This window comes from Nerophis lumbriciformis, linkage group LG22 (genome assembly GCF_033978685.3).
Source record: "Nerophis lumbriciformis linkage group LG22, RoL_Nlum_v2.1, whole genome shotgun sequence".
NCBI classification, from domain to species: Eukaryota; Metazoa; Chordata; class Actinopteri; order Syngnathiformes; family Syngnathidae; genus Nerophis; species Nerophis lumbriciformis.
In genome coordinates this window covers 4,985,609-4,997,972 of record NC_084569.2, presented here as the reverse complement: position 1 = coordinate 4,997,972, position 12,364 = coordinate 4,985,609, and the positions used below count along the sequence as shown (strand labels likewise).

The following is a 12,364-nucleotide window of genomic DNA, read 5'->3' as shown; positions in this document are numbered from 1 at the left end:
TTGCAGAAAAAAAGACCATAAATTTTTTTAACCGATTTCCGAACTCTAAACGGGTGAATTTTGGCGAATTAAACGCCTTTCTTCTTCTCTCTGGCATCCTGACCAGATGCCCGAACCACCTCATCTGGCTCCTCTCGATGTGGAGGAGCAGCGGCTTTACTTTGAGCTCTCCCCGGATGACAGAGCTTCTCACCCTATCTCTAAGGGAGAGCCCCGCCACCCGGCGGAGGAAACTCATTTCGGCCGCTTGTACCCGTGATCTTGTCCTTTCGGTCATGACCCAAAGCTCATGACCATAGGTGAGGATGGGAACGTAGATCGACCGGTAAATTGAGAGCTTTGCCTTCCGGCTCAGCTCCTTCTTCACCACAACGGATCGATACAGCGTCCGCATTACTGAAGACGCCGCACCGATCCGCCTGTCGATCTCACGATCCACTCTTCCCTCACTCGTGAACAAGACTCCGAGGTACTTGAACTCCTCCACTTGGGGCAAGATCTCCTCCCCAACCCGGAGATGGCACTCCACCCTTTTCCGGGCGAGAACCATGGACTCGGACTTGGAGGTGCTGATTCTCATCCCAGTCGCTTCACACTCCCTCAACGCCTTGACTGCGCCTAGAAATTCTGTCCATAAAAGTTATGAACAGAATGGGTGACAAAGGGCAGCCTTGGCGGAGTCCAACCCTCACCGGAAACGTGTCCGACTTACTGCCGGCAATGCGGACCAAGCTCTGACACTGATCATACAGGGAGCGAACTGCCACAATCAGACAGTCCGAAACCCCATATTCTCTGAGCACTCCCCACAGGACTTCCCAAGGGACACGGTCGAATGCCTTCTCCAAGTCCACAAAGCACATGTAGACTGGTTGGGCAAACTCCCATGCACCCTCAAGGACCCTGCCGAGAGTATAGAGCTGGTCCACAGTTCCACGACCAGGACGAAAACCACACTGTTCCTCCTGAATCCGAGGTTCGACTATCCGGCGTAGCCTCCTCTCCAGTACACCTGAATAGACCTTACCGGGAAGGCTGATCGAGAGGAGCCAGATGAGGTGGTTCGGGCATCTAGTCAGGATGCCACCCGAGCGCCTCCCTAGGGAGTTGTTTAGGGCACGTCCGACCGGTAGGAGGCCACGAGGAAGACCCAGGACACGTTGGGAAGACTATGTCTCCCGGCTGGCCTGGGAACGCCTCGGGATCCCCCGGGAGGAGCTGGACGAAGTGGCTGGGGAGAGGGAAGTCTGGGCTTCCCTGCTTAGGCTGCTGCCCCCGCGACCCGACCTCGGATAAGCGGAAGAAGATGGATGGATGGATGGATAAACGCCTTTCTATTATTCGCTCTCGGAGCGAAGTCACATCGGGAAGCAATCCGCCATTTTCTCACTTTCGTCGGTGTGTTGTCGGAGGGTGTAACAACACGAACAGGGACGGATTCAAGTTGCGCCAGTGGCCCAAAGATGCGAAAGTGGCAAGAAATTGGACGAAATTTGTTCAAAATACGAGGGTGTGGGGAAAGCCGACGAAATGGTCAGTCGTTTGTTCCGCACACTTTACCGACGAAAGCTATGCTACGACAGAGATGGCAAGAATAAACCGAAGATGATCAAGAGAAGAATATCGACCCTAGCTTCCCTGGCCTGCTGACATCAACTCCAAAACTGGACAGATCAGCATTCAGAAAAAGGGTATGTCTACAGAATATATTAATTGATGAAAACTTTATTCATTACTCGCGGTTTTACGTAAATGATTATACATAAACTGCGTTTACCAATAATTTACCGTATTTTCCGCACTATTAGCCGCACCTAAAAACCACAAATTTACTCAAAAGCTGACAGTGCGGCTTATAACCCGGTGCGCTTTATATATGGATTAATATTAAGATTCATTTTCATAAAGTTTCGGTCTCGCAACTACGGTAAACAGCCGCCATCTTTTTTCTTCTTCTACGGCAAGCAACCGCCAAGGTAAGCACCCGCCCCCATAGAACAGGAAGCGCTTCTTCTTCTACTGTAAGCAACCACCCGCCCCCGTAGAAGAAGAAGAAGCGCGCGAATATTACGTTTCATTTCCTTTGTGTGTTTACATCTGTAAAGACCACAAAATGGCTCCTACTAAGCGACAGGTTTCCGGTTCATGAAAAGACGCAATCTCTCCATCCGCACACGGACTACTATTTCACAGCAACTGCCTAAAGACTTTCAAGAAAAGCTGGCTACTTTCCGTGCATATTGTAAAAACAAGATCGCTGAAAAAAAGATCCGGCCAGAGAACATTATCAACATGGACGAGGTTCCACTGACTTTTGATATTCCTGTGAACCGCACTGTGGATACAACGGGAGCACGTACGGTGAATATTCGCACCACAGGGAATGAGAAGTCATCCTTCACTGTGGTTCTAGCTTGCCATGCTAATGGCCAGAAACTTCCACCCATGGTGATATTCAAAAGGAAGACCTTGCCAAAAGAGACCTTTCCAGCCGGCGTCATCATAAAAGCTAACTCGAAGGGATGGATGGATGAAGAAAAGATGAGCGAGTGGTTAAGGTAAGTTTACGCGAAGAGGCCGGGTGGCTTTTTTCACGCAGCTCCGTCCATGTTGATATACGACTCCATGCGCGCCCACATCACGCTGGTTTTTAATATATTATTAAAGTTTGACTGACCTATCTGACTGTTTTTTTGACATTCCCTTTAGCGCAGTTAGATGCGGCTTATAACACGGGGCGGCTTATAGGTGGACAAAGTTTTGAAATATAACGTTCATTGAAGGCGCGGCTTACAACCCAGGGCGGCTTATGGTGCGGAAAATACGGTACATTCGGGTAGTCTTGTGTAATGCAGTATTTTGTCTTTATTTAGGTATGGTTAACCTGAGTGCTGAAATCGTGGAAAAATATATGTTCTTAGCGCGCCTGAAATGGGCACTATAGATAAGGTATGTAATAGTACCTTTTTCTGCGGGGGGAATGTTTGTGACCGCCATAGACAGGTGGCCACTAACACAGGTTTAACTCTATATTATCATTATATGGTCGGTATTTTTAATCATCAAAAATATTTAGGTTTTTTTTTGTTATTGTTTAGAAACACAGAAAATAAATCACTGGACACAGAAGGGATACAAGGGCCAAAATCAATGGATTTACAGTAAATAAGCCATCAGTAGGGAACAATTTAAATATTTAAAGGGGAACATTATCACCAGACCTATGTAAGCGTCAATATATACCTTGATGTTGCAGAAAAAAGACCATATATTTTTTTAACCGATTTCCGAACTCTAAATGGGTGAATTTTGGCCAATTAAACGCCTTTCTATTATTCGCTCTCGGAGCGATGACGTCACATCGGGAAGCAATCCGCCATTTTCTCAAACACCGAGTCAAATCAGCTCTGTTATTTTCCGTTTTTTCGACTGTTTTCCGTACCTTGGAGACATCATGCCTCGTCGGTGTGTTGTCGGAGGGTGTAACAACACCAACAGGGACGGATTCAAGTTGCACCAGTGGCCCAAAGATGCCAAAGTGGCGAGAAATTGGACGTTTGTTCCGCACACTTTACCGACGAAAGCTATGCTACGACAGAGATGGCAAGAATGTGTGGATATCCTGCGACACTCAAAGCAGATGCATTTCCAACCATAAAGTCAAAGAAATCTGCCGCCAGACCCCCATTGAATCTGCCGGAGTGTGTGAGCAATTCAGGGACAAAGGACCTCGGTAGCACGGCAAGCAATGGCGGCAGTTTGTTCCCGCAGACGAGCGAGCTAAACCCCCTGGATGTCTTGGCTCACACCGTCCCTTATGCCACCGAAGATGATCAAGAGAAGAATATCGACCCTAGCTTCCCTGGCCTGCTGACATCAACTCCAAAACTGGACAGATCAGCTTTCAGGAAAAGAGCGCGGATGAGGGTATGTCTACAGCAGGGGTGCTCATTACGTCGATCGCGAGCTACCGGTCGATCGCGGAGGGTGTGTCAGTCAATCACCAGCCAGGCATTAAAAATGAGCGATCATAAATCTTCACTATGATGTCACTTTCGTCACTTGATTGACATTCACGGCACCCGAGGGTCTTCTGAGATGACGCTGGCTGCTGCCAGCTCATTAAAATTACCGACAGGAAGGCGAGAAACACTTTATTTCAACAGACTCTGGCGCCGTACCTGTCGTCAAAACTCCAAAGACCGACTGCACAGTTGCACAGTTGCGCTAACAAAATAAGAGTCTCAGAAAGCTGGCGTGCACAAGCTAGCAAGCTACGGCGTTTGCCGACAATGTATTTCTTGTAAAGTGTATACAAAGGAGTACGGAAGCTGGACAAATAAGATGCCAAAAACCAACCACTTCCATGTGGTATTGGAGAGAAAGGAGGACCTTTTTTCTCCTCCATTCGAAAATGCGGACGTTATCAGCACTGCTGTCTGATTCCAATCAATGCAAGTCATCACAATCAGGTAATACACCAACTTATATTCTTGTCTTCATGAAAGAAAGGAATCTATATGTGTTAAACATGCTTGTATTATCTTTAAACACCTTTAACTTGTTAACAATATTAACTATATGTATTAAACATTCTTGTATTATCATTAAACACCTTTAATTTATTAACAATGTGTGTTAAACATGCTTGCATTATCATTAAACACCTTTAACTTGTTAACAATATTAACTATATGTGTTAAACATGCTTGCATTATCTTTAAACACCTTTAATTTATTAACAATATTAACTATATGTGTTAAACATGCTTGCATTATCTTTAAACACCTTTAACTTGTTAACAATATTAACTATAAGTATTAAACATTCTTGTATTATCATTAAACACCTTTAATTTATTAACAATATTAACTATGTGTGTTAAACATGCTTGTATTATCATTAAACTCCTTTAACTTGTTAACAATATTAACTATATGTGTTAAACATGCTTGCATTATCATTAAACACCTTTAACTTGTTAACAATATTAACTATATGTGTTAAACATGCTTGCATTATCATTAAACACCTTTAACTTGTTAATGTCATGTCTGTGTAACCATGTTTTGTCTTAGTCATGTTTTGTTTAAGTTCTGGCTTTTCACTCCCTTGTCTTGTTTGCATGATTACCCATTAGTTTCACCTGTTCCACGTTAGGACTCATTGTGCACTCTTGTTTGTCACCATAGCAACCATTAGTTTTCACCTGTCACGTCACGCACCTGTTTCACGTTTTGAGTCACGCACCTGCTTTCACTAATCATGTCCATAGTATTTAAGTTCATTCATTTTCTGTTGTTCGTCCTGACGACATCCCCGCATTTAGGCCCCCTGTCACACTCTGTCCACCTCTGCGCACTTCATGTCCATGCCAAGTAAGTTTGTTTATTATTGCCACAGTTAGTGTTTTTTTGTTGTTCCTAGTTTTTTGCCCCCGTGCAAGTCTTTTGTTTTCACTAGTCAAGTTGTACATCCGCCTTGAGCGCGCCTTTTGTTCTTTTGAGTGTTATTATTAAAAATGTATCTACCTTCACGCCATGACCAGTCCAATTCACTTGCACCTCGGGAGAACAAACCACGCCATAGTCCCCGTCTTGACAGTTAACAATATTAACTATATGTGTTAAACATGCTTGTATTATCTTTAAACACCTTTAACTTGTTAACAATATTAACTATATGTGTTAAACATGCTTGCATTATCTTTAAACACCTTTAACTTATTAACAATATTAACTATATGTGTTAAACATGCTTGTACTATCTTTAAACACCTTTAACTTGTTAACAATATTAACTATATGTGTTAAACATGCTTGCATTATCTTTAAACACCTTTAATTTATTAACAATATTAACTATATGTGTTAAACATGCTTGCATTATCATTAAACACCTTTAACTTGTTAACAAAAACATATATTTCATAAATAAGTAAACATAAATTATATATATGAATGAGGTAGATCCCCACGACTTGATGAATTGAAAAGTAGCTCGCCTGCAGAAAAAGTGCGAGCACCCTTGGTCTACAGAATATATTAATTGATGAAAATTGGGCTGTCTGCACTCTCAAAGTGCATGTTGTTGCCAAATGTATTTCATATGCTGTAAACCTAGTTCATAGTTGTTAGTTTCCTTTAATGCCAAACAAACACATACCAATCGTTGGTTAGAAGGCGATCGCCGAATTCGTCCTCGCTTTCTCCCGTGTCGTTTTCGTCGGTTTCGCTTGCATACGGTTCAAACCGATATGGCTCAATAGCTTCAGTTTCTTCTTCAATTTCGTTTTCGCTACCTGCCTCCACACTACAACCATCCGTTTCAATACATGCGTCATCTGTTGAATCGCTTAAGCCGCTGAAATCCGAGTTTGAATCCGAGCTAATGTCGCTATAGCTTGCTGTTCTATCCGCCATGTTTGTTTGTGTTGGCATCACTATGTGACGTCACAGGAAAATGGACGGGTGTATATAACGATGGTTAAAATCGATATTGCGTGATGGGTAAAATTTTGAAAAAAACTTCGAAAAATAAAATAAGCCACTGGGAACTGATTTTTAATGGTTTTAACCATTCTGAAATTGTGATAATGTTCCCCTTTAAGAACAATATGATTATTACTGTTTGTTTTGTAGTAAAACGGCACTAAACATACTTAAAGTCGCATCCAATATTTACTGTAGTCACTGTTTTGCATTTGATAGATTCAATGATTCTTTCACACATATCTTATGGCTTAACTACCTGGTCCCAGGCACACCAGTCCTCAATCAAGACCATTGAGTCTTTATACCTGCAGCTCAGCTCTGACTGAGAGCCTGCTAAGTCTACCTCTGCTGACTAGTCCCACACCCCCTCTCTGTGGACCGCCACTTCCACGCCTGCCTTCCTCCCAGCAGCCATGCCGGGGAAGATAAGACAGCTTCAAAGACAAGCAGATGTGGAGCGTCTCACTCACGCATGCACACACCTTTACCAGTAGCATGCGTGACCAAACAATTACTTAACAGTTAAATTGGCTATTTAAGGATTCAAGGAGCTTTATTCGTCATACTTGTACACATTTGCACATAAACAGTACGAAATTTGGACTCAGGTCCCGGCAAGTATTGAGAGAAACCGTAATAAATAGGCAATAAAGAAAAACAGTATCCATCCATCCATCCATCCATCTTCTTCCGCTTATCCGAGGTCGGGTCGCGGGGGCAGCAGCTTAAGCAGAGAAGCCCAGACTTCCCTCTCCCCAGCCACTTCGTCCAGCTCCTCCCGGGGGATCCCGAGGCGTTCCCAGGCCAGCCGGGAGAGATAGTCTTCCCAGCGTGTCCTGGGTCTTCCCCGTGGCCTCCTACCGGTCGGACGTGCCCGAAACACCTTCCTAGGGAGGCGTTCGGGTGGCATCCTGACCAGATGGCCGAACCACCTCATTTGGCTCCTCTCGATGTGGAGGAGCAGCGGCTTTACTTTGAGCTCCTCCCAAATGACAGAACTTCTCAACCTATCTCTAAGGGAGAGCCCCGCCACCCGGCGGAGGAAACTCATTTCGGCCGCTTGTACCCGTGATCTTGTCCTTATAGTGAGAGTCCTATGGTCATGACCCAAAGCTCATGACCATAGGTGAGGATGGGAACGTAGATCGACCGGTAAATCGAGAGCTTTGCCTTCCGGCTCAGCTCCTTCTTCACCACAACGGATCGATACAGCGTCCGCATTACTGAAAATGCCGCACCGATCCGCCTGTCGATCTCACGATCCACTCTTCCCCCACTCGTGAACAAGACTCCGAGGTACTTGAACTCCTCCACTTGGGGCAAGATCTCCTCCCCAACCCGGAGATGGCACTCCACCCTTTTCCGGGCGAGAACCATGGACTCGGACTTGGAGGTGCTGATTCTCATCCCAGTCGCTTCACACTCGGCTGCGAACCGATCCAGTGAGAGCTGAAGATCCTGGCCAGATGAAGCCATCAGGACCACATCATCTGCAAAAAGCAGAGACCTAATCCTGCAGCCACCAAACCAGATCCCCTCAACGCCTTGACTGCGCCTAGAAATTCTGTCCATAAAAGTTATGAACAGAATCGGTGACAAAGGGCAGCCTTGGCGGAGTCCAACCCTCACTGGAAACGTGTCCGACTTACTGCCGGCAATGCGGACCAAGCTCTGGCACAGAGCATACAGCGGACTGCCACAATCAGACAGTCCGATACCCCATACTCTCTGAGCACTCCCCACAGGACTTCCCGAGGGACACGGTCGAATGCCTTCTCCAAGTCCACAAAACACATGTAGACTGGTTGGGCAAACCCCCATGCACCCTCAAGGACCCTGCCGAGAGTATAGAGCTGGTCCACAGTTCCACGACCAGGACGAAAACCACACTGTTCCTCCTGAATCCGAGGTTCGACTATCCGGCGTAGCCTCCTCTCCAGTACACCTGAATAGACCTTACCAGGAAGGCTGAGGAGTGTGATCCCACGATAGTTAGAACACACCCTCCGGGCCCCCTTCTTAAAGAGAGGAACCACCACCCCGGTCTGCCAATCCAGAGGTACCGCCCCCGATGTCCACGCGATGCTGCAGAGTCTTGTCAACCAAGACAGCCCCACAGCATCCAGAGCCTTAAGGAACTCCGGGCGGATCTCATCTACCCCTGGGGCCTTGCCACCGAGGAGCTTTTTAACTACCTCAGCAACCTCAGCCCCAGAAATAGGAGAGCCCACCACAGACTCCCCAGGCACTGCTTCCTCAGAGGAAGACGTGTTGGTGGGATTGAGGAGGTCTTGTGGAGAAAAACAGTAATACATAATAAATAGAAAATAACATAAGGCATTTAACAAGAGGAAGAACCAAGATAAATTGGCTTAATTTAACCTCTAAAGGCTTAGTGGCCACATGCGTGGACAGCACCTTGTAGCTCTTATTTCCAAAATTGTGTACACTACTGAATTGGGGTCTTATGGCCGCTTTTGTGGACACTTATACTGCCATCTGGTGGTGTCAGAAGAGTACAACATACAATGGAATTTGGAAAAAAAAAGTGTAAAAATAATGTCACTAAACATGAAGTACACGTTTGTGTACTTATGGACTAAGTACATCATATCAAAAGATGATTCTTAGTTTTTATTCTAATTAGGGTCCAATGAGCCCAAATAGCAAAGAGAAATAAAAAAAAGCATGTAAACTAGGGGTGTAACGGTACGTGTATTTGTATTGAACCGTTTCGGTAGAAGGGTTCCGATTCGGTTCGGAGGTGTAACAAACGAGTTTCCACACGGACATATTAAGTAGCGTAACGCACGTTGTGTAAACAATGCACACCAAGGCACAACACACGGCCAGATAGACTGACCATATGTCCTCTTTTCACCGGACATGTCCTCTTTTGCGAAGCTGTCAGGGCGGAGTTTCTTAAATGCCTCAAATGTCCGGCATTTTGAGTTAGGGTTGCGTGTATTTTCAATGTACGTTTAGGGTTAAGAAGGGGTTAAAAACAAAACAAATTGTGCGTGCAGCAGCATGGGTGAGGGAGGGGCAGAGACAGAGAGAGAGAGAGACAGAGAGTTATGATAAACGCGCATGCGTCGCCAGGCTCTGCTTTTTATCCATGGATTTATCACATTTAATTTTTTATTATCTATAGCAAAGGGTGTTAAAAGTGTGCTCCGGAGGCCATTTGCGGCCCACAGCTAATGTTTTAAAGGCCCACGGCACATTCTAAAAATACTATTAAAATAAACAAAAACATAACAAAAGTGAAATAAAAAAGCTTAAAGGTTAAATGTAATTTATAAAAAGTTGCAATGTTGACTAATAAAACAAAGCTGTTTTTTTTTTTCTTTCAAACTGTCATTGCTCAAAACATAATATTGAATCAAAATCAATGTTATTATGAATTATTGACCTATCCAAGGTTCCCATTACTTCACATCAAATATTCCACTAAGAAAGATATTTTTGGTGGAAGATTTTGCAAATTTGGTAAATAAATTACTGTACCGAAAATGAACCGAACCGTGACCTCTAAACCGAGGTACGTACCGAAACGAACTTTTTGTGTACCGTTACACCCCTAATCTAAACAAACAGCTTGGGCCTTAAGAGGTTTTAATAAATGTTGACGTGGCAATACATGTATTTTTTTATAGTTTTAAAATAATATATTCATTTTATTTTGTAAATACTGCAATTTAAAAAAAAAAAATACTATATTGTTTTCCCCAAATGTCCTAACTTTACCACAGTGTGATTTTAATATGTGGACACTTATACTGCCATCTGGTGGTGTCAGAAGAGTATAACATACAATGGAATTTGGAAAAAAATAAGTGTAAAAATAAGAATTAGCATGTCACTAAACATGACGTACACGTTTGTGTACTTATGGACTAAGTACATCATATCAAAAGATGATTCTTAGTTTTTATTCTAATTAGGGTCCTATAAGCCCAAATAGCAAAGAGAAATAAAAAAAGCATGTAAACTAGGGGTGTAACGGTACGTGTATTTGTATCGAACCGTTTCGGTTCGGAGGAGTACCGAACGAGTTTCCACACGGACATATTAAGTAGCGTAACGCACGTTGTGTAAACAATGCACACCGAGGCACAACACACGGCATGCTAGCAACGACCGGGCTACGATAGACTGACCATACCAGGTCTGGTGGCCATGGATGAAGTGCTGGCTGTCCAGAGTCGGGACCGCTCGTCTGTGCATCGGCTGGGAACATCTCTGCGCTGCTGACCCGTCTCCGCTCAGGGTGGTTTCCTGCTGGCCCCACTATGGACTGGACTCTTACTATTATGTTAGATCCACTATGTACTGGACTTTTACTATTATGTTAGATCCACTATGGACTGGACTTTTACTATTATGTTAGATCCACTATGGACTGGACTCTCACTATTATGTTAGATCCACTATGGACTGGACTCTCACAACATTATGTTAGATCCACTATGGACTGGACTCTCACTATTATGTTAGATCCACTATGGACTGGACTCTCACTATTATGTTAGATCCACTATGGACTGGACTCTAACACTATTATGTTAGATCCACTATGGACTGGACTCTCACTATTATGTTAGATCCACTATGGACTGGACTCTCACACTATTATGTTAGATCCACTATGGACTGGACTCTCACACTATTATGTTAGATCCACTATGGACTGGACTCTCACACTATTATGTTAGATCCACTATGGACTGGACTCTCACACTATTATGTTAGATCCACTATGGACTGGACTCTCACTATTATGTTAGATCCACTATGGACTGGACTCTCACACTATTATGTTAGATCCACTATGGACTGGACTCTCACACTATTATGTTAGATCCACTATGGACTGGACTCTCACTATTATGTTAGATCCACTATGGACTGGACTCTCACTATTATGTTAGATCCACTATGGACTGGACTCTCACAATATTATGTCAGACCCACTCGACATCCATTGCTTTCGGTCTCCCCTAGAGGGGGGGGGTTACCCACATATGCGGTCCTCTCCAAGGTTTCTCATAGTCATTCACATCGACGTCCCACTGGGGTGAGTTTTTCCTTGCCCTTATGTGGGCTTTGTACCGAGGATGTCGTTGTGGCTTGTGCAGCCCTTTGAGACACTTGTGATTTAGGGCTATATAAATAAACATTGATTGATTGATTGATTGATTGATAATGTAAACAAACAGCTTGGGCCTTAAGAGGTTTTAATAAATGTTGACGTGGCAATACATGTATTTTTTTTATAGTTTTAAAATAATATATTCATTTTATTTTGTAAATACTGCAATTTAAAAAAATATATACTATATTGTTTTCCCCAAATGTCCTAACTTTACCACAGTGTGATTTTAATATATTTTGTTTTATTTTATTATAGATTTAAAAATACTTTTCTATCACCACAACACCAAAATCTGTGGTAAATCCTGCTCTAATTTGGAAGAAGAAACTTTTTTTTTAATTCTCTTCATGGCTTTGTAGTGATTTCTGTTGCTATAGTTACATGGACCTGAAACTCCCCAAAAAAAATGAGGCATCAGAAAGAAAATGGTTGCTGTCGACAAAGGAAAAGGATAAAAAATATCTAAAATAAATATCCACAATAGAAATAATAACCCACATCCCCCAGCACACCTCATTTGTCTTGCTGGCACGTTGAGAAAAATTGTTTAGTTTTATCTTCCATCCTTCCATCTCTACACATACACACAGTTTTGCTTTGACTTTGAAGTTCTCCTGGATCGCCTTTAAAGGCCTTCGCTGTTGCCACGGCAGCAAGCAGGCAGGCAGGTAGAGCAGACATCAAGCCTGAGCACGTCATTAGCCAGCAGGC

General features: G+C 43.6%; 1 protein-coding gene across 3 annotated transcripts in view; it reads right to left on the bottom strand.

The window, feature by feature from the left end:
• The window catches only part of cep112 (centrosomal protein 112), a 473,259-nt gene that overhangs the window by 309,981 nt on the left and 150,914 nt on the right, over positions 1 to 12,364 (bottom strand). The gene's annotated exons all lie outside the window — the stretch shown is intronic.